The sequence below is a fragment of the Acanthopagrus latus genome, chromosome 3, assembly GCF_904848185.1.
Source record: "Acanthopagrus latus isolate v.2019 chromosome 3, fAcaLat1.1, whole genome shotgun sequence".
NCBI lineage: Eukaryota > Metazoa > Chordata > Actinopteri > Spariformes > Sparidae > Acanthopagrus > Acanthopagrus latus.
Window position 1 is genome coordinate 23,949,112 of NC_051041.1, and position 20,107 is coordinate 23,969,218.

A 20,107-nucleotide genomic window follows, 5' to 3' on the forward strand; every position below is an offset into this window, starting at 1 on the left:
ACAGTTCGGCGGCACAAATTAATATACACTGCAAACTCAGTTCTGGGTGGCCAAAGTCAGGATTAGTGTACAATAGCTTGTCCAAAAGATATGCTAATTCTGGACTGTAGAATTATTTGTTTTTTGGCAGATCTCTTGCTTCCTACCTTGGGTGGTAAAATCCTCCCTCCCACACTGGGTTTGACTGTCTAACATTTGATCCAAGGCCAAAAATAAACATGGTTGATAGCTGTGACTAGAGACACCTATCATTTCAGAGGTGGGGTCGGGGATAGAGAACTGGTTCTGAATTTGAAATGATTCTATTGCTAAGAAACCTTTTCTTTTCTCACTTACTGAATCCGGATGATAACCGTTCAGTATTGAATTTTGGACTAACTGCACTTCTGTTTGTGTATATAATCTGTAATATACATCAACACGCATGTTCAGTCTTAGCAATATTGTAAGAATTGGTCTGGAGCAAACATTTTGCAGTAGACATAAATCATGCAGATAAATATAATCACTGCAATAAAATATTGCTGGTGTGGCAGCATGTCAATGGGAAGTTTTAACACATCCTTACCTCCTTACCATTTAGGACAAATTTCTGTTTATTGAGGCTTAAATCGGCTGAAAATAAAGGCGGTTTTTGCTTTCAACGTATTTCGGTTTGTTGCCATATTAATTAAGTACAACATGAAGACTAATATTGGCTTAGTAAATCGGTCTTACTCCACTTGTCAGCCTTTCTGGGGGTGACAGAGCTGCCAGTGTTGAGCTCTTTCACAAGGGAGCTTTGCCTCGGTGCAGCTGGGGCTTGTCTGGATGGCCTTGTCGCGGTGTGAACATCATGCTACCAAACACATTTCCTCAACAGGGATATTTCTTTTTTGTTAGGAATGTAGGGCGAGGAAGAGATGCAAACAAAAAAGATAAGGGTCTCACCACACTGTCCTCTTTTCGCTAAAACCCAACACTGGGAATTTGTTTTGTACCTCAGAGCTACACAATACATTAACATTTAGCGGTGGCTGAATAGAAATGACGGGCTATTTTTAAAGATGCACATGCAGAGGGTAATTCTGCCTAATTTCAGTTTAGCCACCATTTTATTTGCGGAGGAGCATTTATTCCTCTTTCTAAAGCCGACATAAACCTGTGGCGCAGAATAAACGTTCTTTTAAGGAAAAGAGAACACTAATGCCTGTCTGGAAATGAAAGAATTTTATCTGTATTGTATTTTTGAGCTTACTGCATACTAATCACCAACAGGGGAGCCTATTTGAGCCATCTATTGTGTTCACTACTGTAAAATTGCAACACCACAAAAGCACATGTCGACGCAAAATCACCATTTATGGATGGCCACAAACCAGGTCAAGGACCTCACCTCTTGCCACACTGCTTTACAGTAAAGCCTTGTGATTTCATTTTGTAACATCCATCTCATCATTTGGGTAATCTCTAACAGTGATCTACACAAGGAGAGTCTTTAGCAGGAAAAGGCCGGGTCAGATAACCTTCAGCCTAACCGAGTGTGGGATTCTCGTAAAACCCTCATGGCAAATCGGCCTGTTAATGCCTCTGGCTGGATGTAGAAGCACTAAATACATGCCAGTGTACCACTTGCACTACTCATGCATGGCCGTTATATGTTCAAGAAGCGTCATCACTTGGTAGGTTTGCACTTTTAATCTGGCTGTCGGTGGTTTGTGTGTCCGAGAAAACTGCTAGCGGTGACGTCACCATGGCATCTCAGTTTAGAGAAGACAAATATATAACAGAAATCCTGTGTTACAAACAAGACATATGACATCTGAAAGAAACACACATTTACCATACAGGGATGATCTATAGCATGGGTTTCCAGGGGCTCAACACCAAATCAAACCAGTTCCTGTTGGCAAGATACATCACAATACGTCACTGTATTACTTTAAGTCTCAAGAAAACCTATTTCTAGATACATACATGGCCCTAGCTTTTAAGATTTTTAATTTGACACAACTCCAAGTGGAAATACCTGAGATTCCCTGTTTTGGAAAATGGGGGAAAAATGGACAGCAAGTGTATCAAGTCAGAGTTACGCGTCATTGTTTTTTTCATACTTTCGCAAAAGACAGACAATTGTAAGACTTTGTGTTTGAACAATTTTGACATTGTCAATATAACCTTTGGTCTAGCTCACACAGCCAAGCCCAGGTGGCTCACTTTGGCAGTTAGGCGGAGAAATATGAAAAAAATATCATTCAAAAAGCACTTTGACTTTGATGCATTTGTCATGTTACCAAAGTTATCATTCTCAACACTGTCATAAAATGCCGGGATTACATTAGACCTCACTGAGTTATGCCTCAACTGTGGCCGGAAAAAGAATTTAATATCTTTGTCTATGTCTTGCTTGTTCTGGCTGTATTAGCATCTGCATACTGCCCCTGGCATGCATAGATTTCACCATTGCATCTCTCCAGGTGAGTTTTCATGTTTGTTGTGTGTTCTTAACTGCTGCCTTACAAATGGCCAATGTCGGATTTTCCTTCTTTCTACTGAAATCCAAATATCTTCCATACTCCATGTTGGTGTTGTCTAACAGGTTGTTCTTTCTTTTGCCTTGCAAGCACTGGTATGCTGACGTAATGAAAGATTAGATGTGATACTAGCGACCACCCAGCCATCTGAAGACACCATTCACAATCGATTAACTGGTGGACAACCTGCCCTCGCTCCTCCTATAATGTCTCCTGTCAATCGCGCATGCTTTCAAAGATAAAGACGCTCTTTGGTACTACATTCCCCCTGTAAATGCACCGGCTATTTAATGTTGGCCTACATATGCCGTTATTTAGTACAAACTTGTATGCAATGTCGTTCGGTGCACATTGGTTTTGATCAGCTACATAATCAACAAGCTTCCTCCACAGGCGGTCCGCCTGCTGACAATGGAATCACAGGAGAAAAAACCTGAACACGAGGTGTGTTTTAAAATTAGTCTTTCTTTTCCTGTGATTTCTAAGCACATTTTTAGATTTTTATACGCGTTGGACATCAGGGATGATGTATCATTGGAATGTATAAGACACACTGAATCATCATGTCTGTGTTTTTTCAGATTGTCAGTACCTTAAATGCTAGTGCTACCACCGTAACATGCCAAATCAGTTAGCTAAACTACAACGACTAACTTCTTGTTGTTTTTGGGAATATCTGGATGGAGTTGAGCAAACCACACAACACCACAATGAAACCATTCCTCTGCTCAGATGTTTGACTGACTTGTCACAGACAAACCTCCATCAACTTGTTGGAGGACAACCATGACTGTTGTCAGTATCTGATTTAAAAGGCCAATAGTGGCAAACACATATATCGGTCAAACCCTGGTTGGTTTGCAGTGGAGTGTCAGCAGCAGAATCCAAGCATAGGACAACACTGACTCCATCCTGCAGTGCCACAGAGGGTGTTTCTGGGCATTGTGCCACCTGTCAGAGGGGAGAAAACACAGGCAGTGTCCTCCTCAGAATCCCAGCGGTCCAGGGCTTTACGTATGGTGCTGTAACACTACGGAGACAGCTGAATGTGCCACTGCCACGGCCTCCTTTGGTACAGGGTGGTCTTTACAGAGTAATCTCATAAAATGCATTATCACTGTCTGAAAATGTTGGACTGCAGGTTCAGAGTATAGAAAGCCAAGTGTTTAAAGTGTGTCTACCTGGCTATAAAAATAAAACAGTGTGTCTGGATCTAGAAGGCTGATGTGTACCTTTCTTGCATGAGTATGTTTGAGCATATACCTTTACACCCAGCCAATAAATCCCAACATATAACCATAACCACAGGTCCCCTTGCCTCCCTCCATACCCCCAGCCACAGACAGACCAGAAACAACCCCCCCCCCGAACCATACCACCAACAACCAGAACGGAACAGATGCCCCTCTCAACCCCACCGTGCCCTGACGGCCACAGAAAACAGTACTGTGACCAACACATGGTAGGCTACGCTGCTGCAATTTATAGTCCACAGAGAGAAATAGCCATCCGAGCTCTAAAAAATGTCTGAAAGAAAAAAAAAAAAAAGAAAGAAAAAGAAAAAGAGGACCTGACTTCCCAACAGTAGACTATGTTGACAGATGTTGTGCAGAGCTCAGCTGTGGTGGGTGGTGCTGGTTCAAACCCTGCTACCAAATGTTCCAATAACATACTAATTCCATGTATGTACAAATGTACCTTTATGGAGCAAAGAGGCCTCCGTGTACTTAAGGTGCAATAATTTAGATTTTTACTGTGCAGCGCTGTGACCATATTACATCCACTTATACCAGCCCATTGCCTTTTTCAAGACACCCCCAGCATCTATACCTCAGACTACATTTTGTATGTACTATTACTATTATCAGTATTATTATAATATCATTGTACTTTATTTGTACTTTACATTGTTACACCTGTTTTGTTACATATTTGTCAGTTAACTGCTTTCTGAATGTGTAAATTAGGGCATACCCAGCAAGGAATGGGACAAATATGTAGAAAGGGTAAGGTTTGGGCACGTCAATTGAGATGGGGCTTTCAAGTTATTTCAGTGAAAATATAGTTTAAAAATAAATAATCATAGTGTAAAAATAAGTGACTATAAGTGATAACTAATAGGCTATTAAGTGCTGGGACTACTGACTGTGTTGGGGCTATGCATCTTCTTAATAATTATTGGTTGTAATTCACATAACACTTGAAAGCAACGGAGAGGCTAGTTACTTACCAGTATGGATGATATAAAATATACTATATGTATTTTGTGTGTAGAACAATACCCTTTTCACTGTCATATACAGTGTATACCTCCATAACCTGGGTACCACCAGCATGAAAGGGTAAAACCAACTCACAAACAACCAAAGCACTTCAGCTTAGGCTGCGTTAACTGTACTCGGGATCAGACATTAGAAACAGCAACAAAGTAGCTTGGTTACTACCTTCTTGGACTCCCGACCCACTTCCACACTCTATCCAGGCTAGCTGTTGTGGCTAGCAGTAGCTGCCAGCTTTTTGCAGTCTGAAGCCAAGCTAAGCGTCTTGCTCCACCTTGATATTGAAGAAAAATATATAAAATTGGTAATGAAGTTGAAAACCATGTTGTTTTGTTCTTTTTTGCTGTTAAATAAAGACCAATAAAGATTCCGAATAAGGGCACACACTAGGTAGTAAACAGTAGTCCAAATCCATAAGTTAAGACATTTAAGTGCATCACTTCGAAGTCTTAATCACCTTAATGGAGGTTTTTCCTTCAGGGCTGGGCAGCAGCTTGTCCTGTCAGTCTGTGAAACTTTAACAGCCACATAATCAACTGAGATGATGTAGCTCATGCTGTACAATGCAGCCGTCTCACTTGACAAGCACCACCATTTTTGTAAAATCTGGTTGTTTTCATTTTCTACTGTGTAGTCATACGAAAAAACATGAAAGAACTACCAATTATGAATTCTTAATTGTTGTTTAAGATATCTGATAATCATTTCATCATCTTTTGTCAAACCATCTGAGTGTTGGAGACATATGAGCAACACTCCCATTTCATAGTTTCTAGACAAAAGCGACATCTGACATTTGATAACTAACCGTCTGTCAGTGGAACTCTGTCCAGCTGTCTGATACATCTCAGAGTCCTTTCAATAATATGTTGCACATTTTCTTTAACTTTCAGGCACATTAATATGATTGAATGTATTTTATTTGCAACCATATGGCTTGGTATCAGGAATAAATAGTGATGAACACTTTGCATTATTCTTTGCAGGAAGCTGATGTGCATTGACAGATGTGCAGTGTGGACCACCAAAGCGTTAACCAATCCCTTAACAGTCTCAATCATGCTCCACATACTGATCTGCACGGGTGGTCCACCACCAAAGCCCTATTTTGAGCCAGGAAAAACCCTGCTTACAGGCCGCTGGAAGCTGTGCCAGACACTGGCTGATGTTTCTGCCATTTCTTGGTCAGCAATGCAGGCTGATAAAAGTCAATACTTCATGGCCTTAAATGATAAAAACAGCAGAGGAAAGCATACGAATAACTGGCTACATGCTGTAGTGGGACTTGCAAATAGTAACACAGTTTACAATAATCATTGAGATCACTGTATTTGCCATTAAACCTCACTAAACACAATGTCTATCCTACAGCTTAACCCAGGGTAATCTCTCCCTCTCTCTCTAGATATATGTGTGTACGTGTATTTATATATAATCGTGTTATACTGATATTTGTAGACAGAGGGTTACTGACAACAGGTTTGTTTAGAGAAAAGTTGGGAAAGCACATTTTTAGAGCAGCAGCAAACCAAATCAGGAACAAGGCAAGAGGCACAAAGAGCCATAGAATGGGAGTCTTTGTGCAAGCAAAGAGAAAACAAGTTAGAAATAGAGGAAATGCTAAATATAGGAAAAATGACTTTCTATATTTGTCCCCACATCTAAGTTAGGTTGTTCCCGCGAGCGTTTGTGGTGTCAGGGTGCGAGTGTGGGCTTCGGTAAGGCCGCCGACTGAAAATGTGACGCTGTTTGCATGCACTCATCACCGGCATGATGACAAAGGCTCCACCTGCAGCCAAATGAATACCCAACATCTCCTTAAGACCGTGTCAATCAATATTTCTCGGCTTGCACGAGTGACTCTTCAAGACAGAACACTAACAAGTAAGAGTCATACTGCCTGGTTTCTTGCACCCACTTACACACATTTTCTCAACCAAAAGCGTTCGTGTTGGAGTTTTTCACTCCTACATGCGTTTCATTCAAAAACAACGACATCAGTTCTGTAGCAGAAAGCTCTTTCTCTAAAACAAGACGCGTCTTTTACACTCAGCAACTCCAGACTGTATACCAATGACAAAATCAGTGACAGAGCAGTTATGCTTTCTGTAGTTCCTATCAAACAATATGTATATTTATAATAATAATAATAATACAACATAATACGGAGTCAACAAATTCCTCATTACAACAACAAATTTGTGACGATAAGTCAATCAGTTGAAAAATCATCTGCAGCTGTTATGTAATCACTTTAGTCATTGATCAAGCAAAAATGCCTGACATATGGCATTTTAGGTTTCCTGCTTTACTTTGTCATATATGGTAGTAAACAGAGTATATTTGTGTTGTGTAATGTTGGTCGAATAACACTAGATATGGCTCTAAGAAATTATAAATCTATATTTCATTTCCCAAGGGATGCTGGACACTGTGAAAGATGTGACTATAATTCCAATGTTCCAACTAGTGCTGAAAACACTTCTCAGTTTTGATTCTGATATCATATATCTTACATTGCTTCATAAAATGCAAACATGTATCCTGACAAAAATATTTCTTTTTCCAACCAGCTCAAAGGTTGTTTTACAAACTCCAAACTCAGGGTCGGCTTATCAGCATTTTTCTTGCGTTTTCAGCTACACCACATGGTCTTCATCAGTGAGCACGGGGTTGATTAGGTGTCGCAGAGATTAATCTTTTGAAACAGCAGCTGTCACTTTTTTTCTGAAAGTCAAGTTTGAAATGGATTCCAACTCACAAGCGTCAAACTTCACTGCAGTCATGTTCGGCATGGCGTCCCTGAAAACCTCGGTACCCTCTTTTAGCCACTTGTCAGCAACTGCATTTTCTAAAATACATAAATGCTTCTAAAACGTGGGATATTTACAGATGACAGACTGTATTCACAGACAGGCGTTTAATCGAAAGCCCATTTAAAAACCCTTGGACTTTGAGACGAGGGAACCAGAAGTGATAGCGCGCTGACTCTTTCTTGTGGCAGTCAGTATGGCATGCAATATCTGATAGTGTATTTTAAGAACACCCTCTAGTGGACCACAAGGTAACCACTCCAAACTACATATTTTTAATTCTAACAGGTCATTATGGATAAATATCATATGTTGTCCCATGTTTCGACTTAAGGTCAAATTTAAATTAAAACGTTCTAGTAGCTGAAAAGGCTAATATGTGGACTGTATTTCCAAGGGCAAGAATAAATGTTTAGCAAACATGGTTGGGAAAGATGTCATGTCATGTCATGGCATGTCAACAGATCCACTTCACTACAGCTGAGCCAACCCCATTTGCTGAAGACCATACTGATACTGTTAAAAGCTTCAGAAGACACTGGACTTTGAACTATCTTATTAAAGACTAAAGATTTGTTGATAGTTTTGTTCTGTACCGAAAGAAGTATTGAGCTTCCACGCCAAGCCCTAGGGATACTTCAGTTCCACACTCGAAATAAAGATGACACAGCAGCTGAGGCTGAGATGCCATAAAGATGTCTCAAACCAAATCACTACCAATATCTGAGCTGTGAGAGTGCACAGTGTCTCAGTGCACGTGAAGAGCCAGGGAGAAAAGCCAAATCAGGAAGCTAATGGAAACCAGCGAATAGCTGATAACAGCCACATGCAAAGTCTTCACAGGAGCCTGAACGCAGGCAGCGGGCAGTAACTCTGCATGATGTGATATAACTCAGATGGATCAATACTAACACTGTTGAGCCTGATGCATCTGGTCGGGCTGTGCGCTGGGTTAAGCAGCGCACAGAGTGCACAGCAGTACACCCCGACCTGCTTTTCTTTCAGGCACGAAAAAAAAAGTTGCTGACCTTTTGTGCGTCTACTTCATTAAGACACAGTTCATTTCAGAGGCCAGCATGCCAATTTTTATGGAAAACACAGCTTGGACAAAACCATCCAACAACAATGGGTTTTTATTTATTTATTTATTTATTTTTTAGCGCGGCTGTGAATGCAAACCAGTCTGCTTGGATCTCAAGGTGATGTAATGCAGGGAGAGAGCAGCCATATGTTCTCTTATTTCACCAACAGAGGATCAACAGACAGGGATGAGGCAGCCTGCCAAAGAGCAGGCCTGTCCACGAATCTATATCGTTCACCCAGAGAGACAGGGAGAAGCTATAGTGTTACTGTAGGCTGCTGTAATATTTTGACATTTTACACTCACGATGCAAAGCATTGATTGGGATGTGGCTGCCAATGATACTCGGGTCTACCTGTAGGTGCCGGCTGAGTCAGCAGTAGCTCCGCGTGGAGCCAGCCTATCTACCAGTGCTGCAGCCTCGATCACAGGAGGATCACGGACAAAAGACCTACCGTGGGACAAATCCAGAAAAATAGATACAACTGCTGTTACATAACACAAAAGCCTGCGGCCTACTACCATATAGTCTGTTCAGCGACCTTGATCGACGGTGACAATGTCAACAGGAGCGAGCAGAGGACACGGGGTGTGGTTTGAACATCAGTGTGATGCACTCCAGCCTGCGTCCTTAAACTCTAAAACATTTTCCCCTTGCAGATGCATATGCAAAGCTTCAAATATAACCATTTTATATAAACAGCAGATTAAATGACAATGTAATGTCACTCTTAATGATGAACCCCCAGTCTGCAGTAGCCATGGCCCAGGTATTATTTCCCAGGGAGACGTTTAAATGAATAACATTAACTGCTCTGTACTACAAAAGCCCTGAGAAGCTGCTAATACTAAACAGTGATTTTGCCAAACTCGCTCCCATCATGTCATGTGTTCCACTAGACCATAAACACTGATTTGGCGTCTCGGCTGGTGTAATCCCATCGCAAGATGGTCTCTAGTTTTGCCTAATGTCTCAAAGCAGGCGGAAGTGATCCATACTAGGACACAGTCAGCTGTGTCACACCTATCTTCGACCTCAGCCTTTAATGTGATCCTGTGACCTGCACACTTGTAAAGTTTCATGAGTGCACTTTGAACATTGTTAATTACTGTGCTGACAAAAACTCAACCTGACACCGCTATAACAATGGCCTGGCACTGCATCTTTCACCTCTTTGTTAGATCTTGCAGTTAGAGCCTGACAACCACATGGTGTCCAGTGCACTGATGTCAAAACTTAGAGAGATAATAATGCGAAAACAGACGCTGTGGTTAATTTATGTTTTTTGTATTCTCAGTGAATTTTACTTTTTCAGTGAACTGACATCATTTTAAACAATTACTTTTTTTTGTAAAATACCCGGCCTACATTACAGATCTTTGTCACAAGTGTTTGAGAACCACATTTGAAAGATCATGGCAAACACTCTGTGTGTATTCTTAATATTGGGATTGGCATTGCACCCAAAAATCCAGGATCAGTGGGGGTTCTACTTGAAAAAGCTCTGATAACTATGAGTTACAAACTAGCTAGTGAATACAGTGAAGCATCCAGCAGCTAAGGAGTCTGATATTTATCACGGGAGAGAGGACCAAAGCAAAGCTAGAAGGTGAATATTGGATTTGCATTCATCATGTGAAAACAATCTGTCTCAAAATGAATATTAACGTTGCTCCGTCTGTTTGATCTTGGCAAACATTTACCAGCGCTGACAGACCTATTAGTTGACAGTGAAAAAATGACAGTGTTTGAGCTTCGGCTAGTTGCGCTCAACCGGTTGTCCACAAAATAAATAAATGATGCTTTAACATGGAGTTATGAATGAAACCTTCCAGTGTGAGTCAAAGTTCCACTGCTAAAAGAATTTTGCCTTTATGAAGAAATTGTGGCTTCTATTCGGCATCCCCACTATGGCCAAATGCCAACATTTTGATTACATGTGCAGCCCTAGTTGATGACAATTACAATCAAACACAATGTTAAGATTGTGTGAATTACATGTTTCAGGAGAACAGAGGCTGCGTTGAACATGAATAGAGGCAAATTTTGTGGCGTGTGCGTGTGTGTGTGTGTGTGTGCGCGTCCACTATTTGTGAATGAGAGGTGCAGCTGACAGGCCTTCTGCCCGACAGGCTGCTCTCTCGATGGGGGTCACAGAAACCAGAGGTCCTTCCACCTCACAGGGCAGCCCAAGCTGGGTCCATACGCTCGCCTCCAGGGTCACTGACGGCATCCAACCCCTTCCAGCAAAGGGCGGCAGCTCAGCCAAGGGCCTAACAACTCACAGCGAGCGCACACATGCTCTGATTCCCATGCACCTCTACACACACACACACACACACACACACACGGCATGTAAACACGACACTTAACACCCAAGCATACGGTGTTCCCAAAGCACACGTGCGGGCTTTTGTGCCAACACGTCTTCCTGTGCACAAGCAAATACAAGGATGTAAACACACACACAAACACACACAAGCGGGTGTATCCTTTCATTAACAAGGAGGAGAGTCAATTTCCGCTCCCGCCGTTTTAGGCCGGTTGCCGGTGGAGAGGAAATCTGTTCGCTTACGGCAGTTTTGACATTTAGGCTTGTGTCTCTGCGGCTGGGGGAAGTCCTAAAGATTGATGACCGGGGCCACCCTAGGGTCCCCTGCTGCATGACTCGCTGGAACGTTGTCCCCAATATCTGCATGTGTGTGTGCACCACACATCCGAACTTGCATGTGAGTGCCGGTTCCATGACACATCTTAAATCATAAGCACAAGGTTTTTGCAAAAGGAATCTTTGATTTATTGCTGCTGTAGTGGCTTAGAGTTAAAAAAAAATGGATTCTCCACATTGGAAGACAAGAACATGGAGTTTGATGATATATTGCATTGGGAAGAGATTTGTTCCAATAAAAGTAATGCAAGTTCAGCATTACGTGCAGCAACACTGTAGGGAATGGTAAGTGGTAATTTCCGAGTTCCTCTTTAAAATGTAGCGGATGTTATGAATTAATGTTGGGATGTCCTGAACTGCTTCTGAGACAGAGAACTCTTGGACACTTTAGAGGCTATATGTAAACTGCAGTATCTGTTTGTTGAACAAATCTGATGATTGATTAAACGTTCCACTGAGCCAAATTACCAGAATCCAGGCTGCTGGTTGGATAAAAAATAAACTTTGACATAGCTCTAATAGCTCATTTCCACCAACAAATATGTTTATAAACACCAAATTCAGGTTTTACTAGGCAAAGAGATCAGATTCCTATTCTTGTTCATTTGAATTTAAATTAATCACCTAAGCCAAGGAGGTCATATTCACCGTTTATTTGGTGGTTGGTTTGTTTGTCAGCAGGATTACAAAAAAAAACAAAAAAACTACTGAACAGATGTCCACAAAACTTAGATAGAGGATGGGCCTGGGCCCAGAACAGACCACAGTGTCTTTTAGTGCAGATCTGGATAAAGGGAAGAATTTAGGAACTTTCTACTCTGGTTGGTTGTTTAAAATTTTGTGATACAGGGCTATCAAGTTAATATTGTATCTTGAGGGTGTCCACAATCTACCGCTCAGATGGATGGTAGATTCCCTGAGTTTAATGTCCCCTCACTGTTGCTCACAAACTTCACATGATGTCATTGACTCGTGGATATCCACCACATAAACAAACCAACACAGTGAGGTAGCCGACTAAAAGTAAAAGCAAGGGTGATTGGATAAAAATCCTTACCTGGCTTTTCCTTGGGTTATGTATTGCAAATGATAGAATGCAACTTATAGTTAGCGCCTGCAATTTAGATCAAGGATATGACTGGGCGATATGAGCTGCATCTTGTGGGCGGGACCTACGCTGAAAGATGTAAGACACGTTTCTATTGGCTGATCGTAGTGACAGCTTGGCAGTACCTACTTTTGAAGTCCATGGAGAAGACAGAAGATGAATACATTGTTTATCACCATTTGAGGTTTGATTGGCGCTCACTCAATAACATCAACTTGCTACTAACATCAGATTGTTGAACACAAGTCCTGTAAACTGGTGGCTAACTTTACATACACATGCAGGCTAATAAGCAGCCTGGGCATGTAACATTAACTAAAAGAGTGAGTGATGAGCTAATTGAGCTAATGTTAATCTACAGTCTGACAAAAAAAAATGCTTTTTTTAACCCATTACAATATCGCAGATCATTATGTAAAATCAATCTACATGCCCCAGTTCAACCATAACTTTCTTGCTATTAATAAGATGGAAGTTAGGTGTAAACATACTTGCGGATTGATTTTGTGTCTATACATCCATGCTCCGCTCCCGCGGTCTTCTCCATGGACTTCAAAATTGGGTACTGCCAAGCTTTCACTCTGATCGACACTGGGAAATAGAGACGTGTCTTACATCTTTCAGCGTAGGTCCTGCCCACAGATGCAGCTCAACTGCGAGCAAAACTTTTGGATTTGCATTAATGCATTTTTAATCGCAAACATATTGTACTTGCAATAATCCATTTTTTAATTGCAGTGTTGATAGTTTTGCTCTCAGATCTATTCCGTTAGGTTGCATAATAAAATCACAAAAATAACTCCATACCTTTCAAGTTAGATCTAACAGCCTATCACTTGGCAAAAATCAACGTGACTGCAACCAGGGAATGAGCGCTTGGCTATCAAGTAAAAATGTTGGAAGCTTATTAACAATATTGACTTAAATTTGGTCATGACGTAAGTTAAAGATCGTTTAATCACCCAGCCGTAATCAAGGATTATGATTTCAATGTCATAGATCAGATATAATTTTTTGGGCATATTGCCCAGCATTTACTGCTGCTAATGTTTAGACCAACTTTTAACATTGAAAAACTTTGCCTTCTTTTGTTGAATGAAAGAAAAACTGAAAAATAAAAGCCAAAGTATGCTTAAAATGGACTAGGTCTTGCATGTTAACTGACCATGTCTGAAAGGAAAAACAAGTGAGATAGCGAGATATGATCATTTTATAAATAAAACATTCACACAGTTAGCACCTGAATAAAATGAAACCCATGTATTTTAAGTGTTTTCTCTCATCCATACATTCCACTTTGTCCTCAGTGGGTTCAGACTGGCACAGTTATGAAGGACTACTCCACATGTTCTCTTGTGTAAATACATTTCCACTCCCTCACCTGGTAGAGACTGTTTGCTTTATGTTTCAGAAAGGTTCAGATGTACAGTATGTCTGGCATTTTCTCCCTTTGCTAAGTGCCTTGAAGAGTTATATGGACAACATCAGTGCAGTGCAGTGAAGCTCTAGAGATACAAGTGCCCTCACATTTCACCTGCTACCAAGGACACTGTAATGACTGACATTTGAGGGATGAGATGCCCACTGGTGACTCCAGAAGAACGACCTGCATGAATATCAATGTTGTCCTCGCCGACTCTGCTGCCCTTGGCCAAACAGAGGGACCTTTGACAGGGCCGTAGCAAAAACCAAGGGAGTATGCCATTTCATAATGCACCAGCACGCCGTGGGACTCTAGGACACATTCTGAGACTCTGCGCGCCGCATAAATGTTTACCATACCACCACTGTACGTGTTATGGGCAAGGCAGGGTTAACTCACAGACCGGTTGCCTTTTGAACTGCGCTGCTCATGTCCTGTGTCAAGAAACCACACGCACCAGTCTGGCTCCAACGGCAAACGCAGTGAAAGTCATTGGGCTTCCGGCCTATCAATGCCACAGTGAGGCTATTATGCTCCCACTTTAGCACCCATGAAACATCCCTTTTGATAGAGGCAACTGTAACCTGCAGGGATCCATAACAAACAGGAACTATAGTGTCGATAATGGCTATGATGATGGTTCTGTTTATGCATGACCAAGAGCTTTGTAAGTTCTTCTGGATAAAAGTGCCAGTGAAATACATTACAGCAGCCGTCATTTACTCACTTATTGCTACAAGACAAGAATGACTCAATTCAGTCGATGAGATTTTCTGATAGCCAATTTGTGTTTGGATTTTTGTAAGGAAAACATCTAGGGTCTAGGAAATCATGCCTTTGTTTTATAGTCTATAAGTGCAACAAATTGTGTTGGCACCACATTAAGGTTCAACAAACTGCAGTTTGTTGAACTGCAGATACTGCAGTTTACATATAGCCTCTAAAGTGTCCAAGCATCCTGTCTCATGTGAGCAGCTATAGTCAACATGGCTGTACAGACACAAAATAAGCACCATCATCAGACAATTTATCCACATGATATCAAGGGAAGAAAACACTATGCTGACAGGCCAGTGTTTCCCATTAATTACCTCAACTGTAGTGGCCACAGTCTAATTGATCACGCTGCAATTTCATAATGAACTCAAAATATTCTATTCTTCTCATAATAGCAAGAAAGATCTTTAACATTTCGTGCCGCTGAATCTTTCATTCTCAGTCAGTCATGCCCCTGGATCCCCCGAGAGGGTCTGAGGTCCATCCACACCCGGCTCATTAAATCCTGAGGGAAACAAAGCAGGCTATCTTTGGTATATACACCAACCAATGAGCAACTAATAACAAAGGACTTCTCCAATTCCATAATGTTGAGGGACTCCACAGAGTTGGAAAGAGAGAGAGGTTAAAATCAATACAGCAATGTTCCAGATACCCTGAGCTCCAGTCCCCAGTGTGGGTCAAGCTCAAAAACATTGGATTCTATGATTCCCATAATGCAACTTGATAGCATCATTTGTCAGATCATCCCTGACTGGTAAGTGCTGGCACCTTTCAAACTGCTGCTCCCAGTTTGTAATACAAGCTTGTCATTAAAAAAAATGCACTATCCAAGCTAGGATAAAAAAAAAAAAAAAATTAAAAATCCCTGATGACATCACCAGGGTTACTTTTTCGGACTGCTCTCAGGCTGAATAGTGCTCCTCATGGCAGGTATAATTTAAACATGCGGCGGCTGCCCGCAGTTCATCATGTGGGTGAGTGATTGATGCAGGTACACAGCATCTAAGCTGACTGCTGGGAGATACTGTAGAGCATTCGTATGTCCCTCGTGCATCCTTCCTGAGGCGAAGGACAACTCAGAGGGAAGAAAAATGATAATCAACAACCAGAGTCACGGCCACTGCTTTGTCCACGGAGCCTTTGAGGAAAGATATTCCCTGTCGAGGATGCAGTCTGACAAAAGAATGCCAAAAACCTGACCCCTTCACTACAGAGAGACGGCAGGACAATATGACACACTGACAGCCAACCTCGGGTCCTAGTTAAAGGGCGAGTGCCACGTGGACTGCAAACGCCAAGACCTCATTGTAAATATACAATCAGGATTCCAAATAACTGGAACACCATATAAAAGGTACCAGCAACACTTTTGTAAAGTGTTAGCGAGCCAGTATAGTAGTATACTTCATATAATCATGTGTTTCACAAAGTGTTGAACCTCACCCTATCCTTGTTTGTGAACGACTAAGCCTTTCAAAGATGCCCAATTCATACCGAACTCAGAAACCAATGAAGCAGATGAGGTAAAACTTGCATGATAATTACATAATATACATTATTTTGTCTTTGAACAGTTTTCATTTGACTATATGTCAAAAAGGGTTTGCAACTTCTACTATTGTTTTATATCTGTTTCACACAGGGTCCCAACTCTTAGGACTTTGGGTCGAACAATGAGGAGACTTAAATGTGCAGCAGAGAATTTCTTCAACCATGATGAAAAGTATTTGCGCAGTTTCTTGTTATAACAAGACACTATCTTGTCGTTATAAGATATCTATTTTCCATGATATGACACATAGTTTCTTTACATTTTTAGTTATGTTTTTGTGTTTTTACAGGAGACATTTCCTGAAAAAACAATATGCAGATAAAGGCCTTGCAGGAACTATATATTGATAGAATGCTGGGACTGGGTAACAACATCATATATCACAATGTTTATGACAAAATGTATCAATATTACTACTGCGACAATATTGTAGGGATGACTTGTGGTACATGGTGCACAATGAGAGTTTGATAAATATTATGTAATGTCTAAAAGGGTAAAAGCAAGCATTAGAACAAGTAGAAGGGTCTGGTATCTTCAGAAAAGTATATCACTATACTGTAATGTAGCCTTAAAAACCAGGAAAAGACAGCACTCATGATGTATGACAACGCTCATGACAAATGACAACATAATGATATTGAAAATCTGAAATAATATATAGTATAGTCTCATAACAATGGAATATTGATATATTACCCAGCCATAATTCTCTTTATAAAAAGCATGACACTTCTTTTGTCATGTTAGCAGCAACACATGTTTCACTTACACACTAGGGCTTCATCTAATTCTATATTTTATGATCTGTTAATCTGCTGATAATTTGAATGCTCAATCATTGTGTCTATGAAACTGTGGAAAATGCTTATCACAATTTTGTAGAGCCCAAAGTGGCATCTATAAATTGCTTCTTTTGTCCAAGCAACACACCAAAATTCAAAGACTCTTCATTCACGGGCAAAAATGACAAAGGAAAGCACAACATGTCTGTTGGAGCCGATGCTCACTCCTTCCCAAGCTGGTAGGATAAAAGACAATTCATCGTAATGATCGAATACTGTATCGAAGGAGACCAGCAGAAATGCTGTGAGATTTAGGAGAATAAGCTTATTCTCACTCTCATCACATCACATGGACGAAAAAGGAAAGAAAAAAAGGGCTCTGTTGTATCAAGTGTTCTTGCAGCAGAGCAATGTTGCGAGCCACAGCTGTCCTCAGATGCCCTCTAATCCAGCAGGCATCATTGCAATGAGGAGTGTTTTGATGCTGCACAGCCGGTCTGTCGGTACAGTGGGTCATTCTCAAGCTCTATGTATACACATTCACGTGTACATATATATGCATGTATAGATCTGAAATAAATATGGGGAAAGTATGAGCACAGGGGTTGCCGAAATCCACTGTGACATGGGACGTTAAAGCTTATCCACTGACATCCAAATCAACCCACCAATTTAAGCGCAGTTGTGATTATGTAATATTATCGGCGATTTGATCCCGAGGCCACAAAAAAAAAAGAAAAAGAAAAAGAAAAAAAAAAAACCCGCCCCGATCGCTGCTGTTTCGCACGCATGATGTCATGTTGAATTCCTTGCAAGCAGGTTCTGCAGAAATGTCCGAGCAGCAGTGAGGCAATAAAAGCATGCAGCGCCGGAGCCGATCGGTCTCGTTTGGTGTTGCGTGCGGGAGACAGCAACGCCAAATTCCGTTCAACAAATCACATATTTTAGCCTAAATGTGCTTCTCAACGACGTAACTGTATCAAAGAACACGTGTAGATGTATTCTCTACACACTGAAGGTCTATTTGCACATTCGGCGTTGATAAATGGATCGAATGTAGACCTTTAAATCGTGTTCTCACAATGATCTTCCACGGGAATAGAAGTGGACAGTGTGGGTTGGACTGTTTAAAAAAAGAAAAATAAAGAAAATTAAAAAAAAAAAAAAAAAAGGAAAAGAAGAAGTGCGAGTTGGTGGATGTCACATTTGCCAAAAATACCAACAAATTATAAAACGCCATGTTCCGTACGGGCATGCGCGCCTGTAGGCGAATTAATAAAATATATTGAAGATTTTTTTGAATGGAGGATGGTTTGGTATGCATAGCGGCGATGTCGCCCAGTGCAACATAACGCGCTGCCGGGTGAAATGCCCAATAACCAACAGCCATGACAAAAAGATACACACCTGTTTACTACAGTCATAATTGGGAGGGGGGAAGGTTAAAATATTAAACTGGGGGAAACGGGCAATAGCTGCAGTTATGTGAGACACTGCACCTCTGGGTTTTTAAAGCAACAGCAGGCGCAGTGCTGGGCGATATCGATTACCACAACACTTGGGCAGACTACTCCAGTTTTCCTACGTAGTACCACCGACCGAACCATGCAGCTCTGCTACTACACTCAGCGTCAAGCTAACAGGAACACCACAGCCTCCAAATTGAGCCTTTTTCAAAATAAAACCGCATGACGAAAAAAAACAGGCGATTCCACCCGCACCATTGTTTCAGCTACACGCCAGCTCTTTATCTTAACATGTCTATCCTAACACCGACTCAGCTTTTACACACGGCCAGCTGTGTACTGTACCCCTTTTTTGCCAAACGAGCCAAATTCACGGCGTTCTACTTTGAACGTGAAATCACCACACTTCCTGTCTCGTTATGTCCGATTCTGGATGACTTGCCGCAGCTCGCCACCACCTCCTCCTCCCTCTCGTAGACAATGAATGAAGCCCGTTTGGGGGAATGGGCTAGCCCGGGACCGGTTCAGGTAGCTGGACACCCTTCTGACATGTTAGCCAAAAGCACTCCGGAAATCAGACAACACCCCCTTTCAGCTCCGCTTGTGGTGTCCATATTAACGTTAGCTGCCTTGCCATGCCGAACAAATAGCGACAAGAAATACATGCTGAATAATAACACCCGTCCCGCCACGGCATGTGGAATATTAGAATAAAACAGAGCTACAAATGCGTGGTATCATTCCCGACAACACGTCACTAGCTGTGTGGTCTTACATTACCTGCTGCAGGATGCTCAACTTCACTTCTCTGCGGCGCGGCCACGGCTTCTTCCACATGCGTCAAGTCGGCCGGGGTGCGTCGGAACGAGGCAGGAAATGCACGGGGCACGGCGTTCAAAATAAAAGCGACGAAAACCTCCAACCTTGGGCGTTGACGAAACAACTCCAAGCAATACAAGCCCTTCTCGTCTGTGACTCCGCTTGTGAACGCACATGTATATTCAGCCTCTGCTGTAAACACCGCACACCCGACTGTGTCAGCTCAGAGCTTCACTCAGTGCGCGGCGATTTTGAAAGCCATGGGCTCGCATTTCAAACCGGAAACACCCCTATTTAATTTCAGCTAGTTTGATACGGGCATCTTCAGCAACACCTCACACGGCACCTCAGGACACAGTAATTATGCTAATTTCTGATAACACCTCCAGCTACTGATATCTTGCTCCCTAACTTGTCAGCGCTGGCCTGTCGCTTTTTAATCTTTCTGCTTCCTATAAGACAGGAGGGAAGTTTGTTACCGGCAGATAACGTGTAGCGGTCCACAGATGCTCCGGTCATAGCGGGACGGACGGAGCCCTCCTGGAAGTTGCCACTGCAATCTGCCACCACACTAGCATCACCAATGTCAGCGTACGGGAGACAGAAAACGTTGCGTTTCCGGGCACAACTTTTGCTGCTGGGCTTCACTTGTGGGAGTAAAGCGAGACAGGAACAAAAAAATCAAGAGCTTCTTTACTTTTAGTAAAATACAAACGTGCAGACTCAATTGAGGAATAAATGTCGAAAAAGCTACTAAAGTTATCAGTTATCACTCACGTTGTATGTGTGATATGGGTTAGTAATCTACGAATAGATAAA

The 20,107-nt window shown here is 41.7% G+C and overlaps 1 protein-coding gene across 4 annotated transcripts in view; it reads right to left on the reverse strand.

The window, feature by feature from the left end:
- The window catches only part of hivep3a (HIVEP zinc finger 3a), a 44,182-nt gene extending 24,219 nt beyond the window's left edge, over nucleotides 1-19,963 (reverse strand). Inside the window, exon 1 of one of the 4 annotated variants that reach the window (XM_037093813.1) lies at nucleotides 19,768-19,963. The gene's annotated coding sequence lies outside the window, so the exon portion shown is untranslated. Of the gene's footprint in view, nucleotides 1-4,957; nucleotides 5,067-19,249; nucleotides 19,510-19,767 lie in introns of those variants that run through there. The other 3 variants (XM_037093807.1, XM_037093811.1, XM_037093812.1) reach the window with 3 other exon arrangements.
- Between the last annotated feature and the right edge of the window lie 144 nt (nucleotides 19,964-20,107).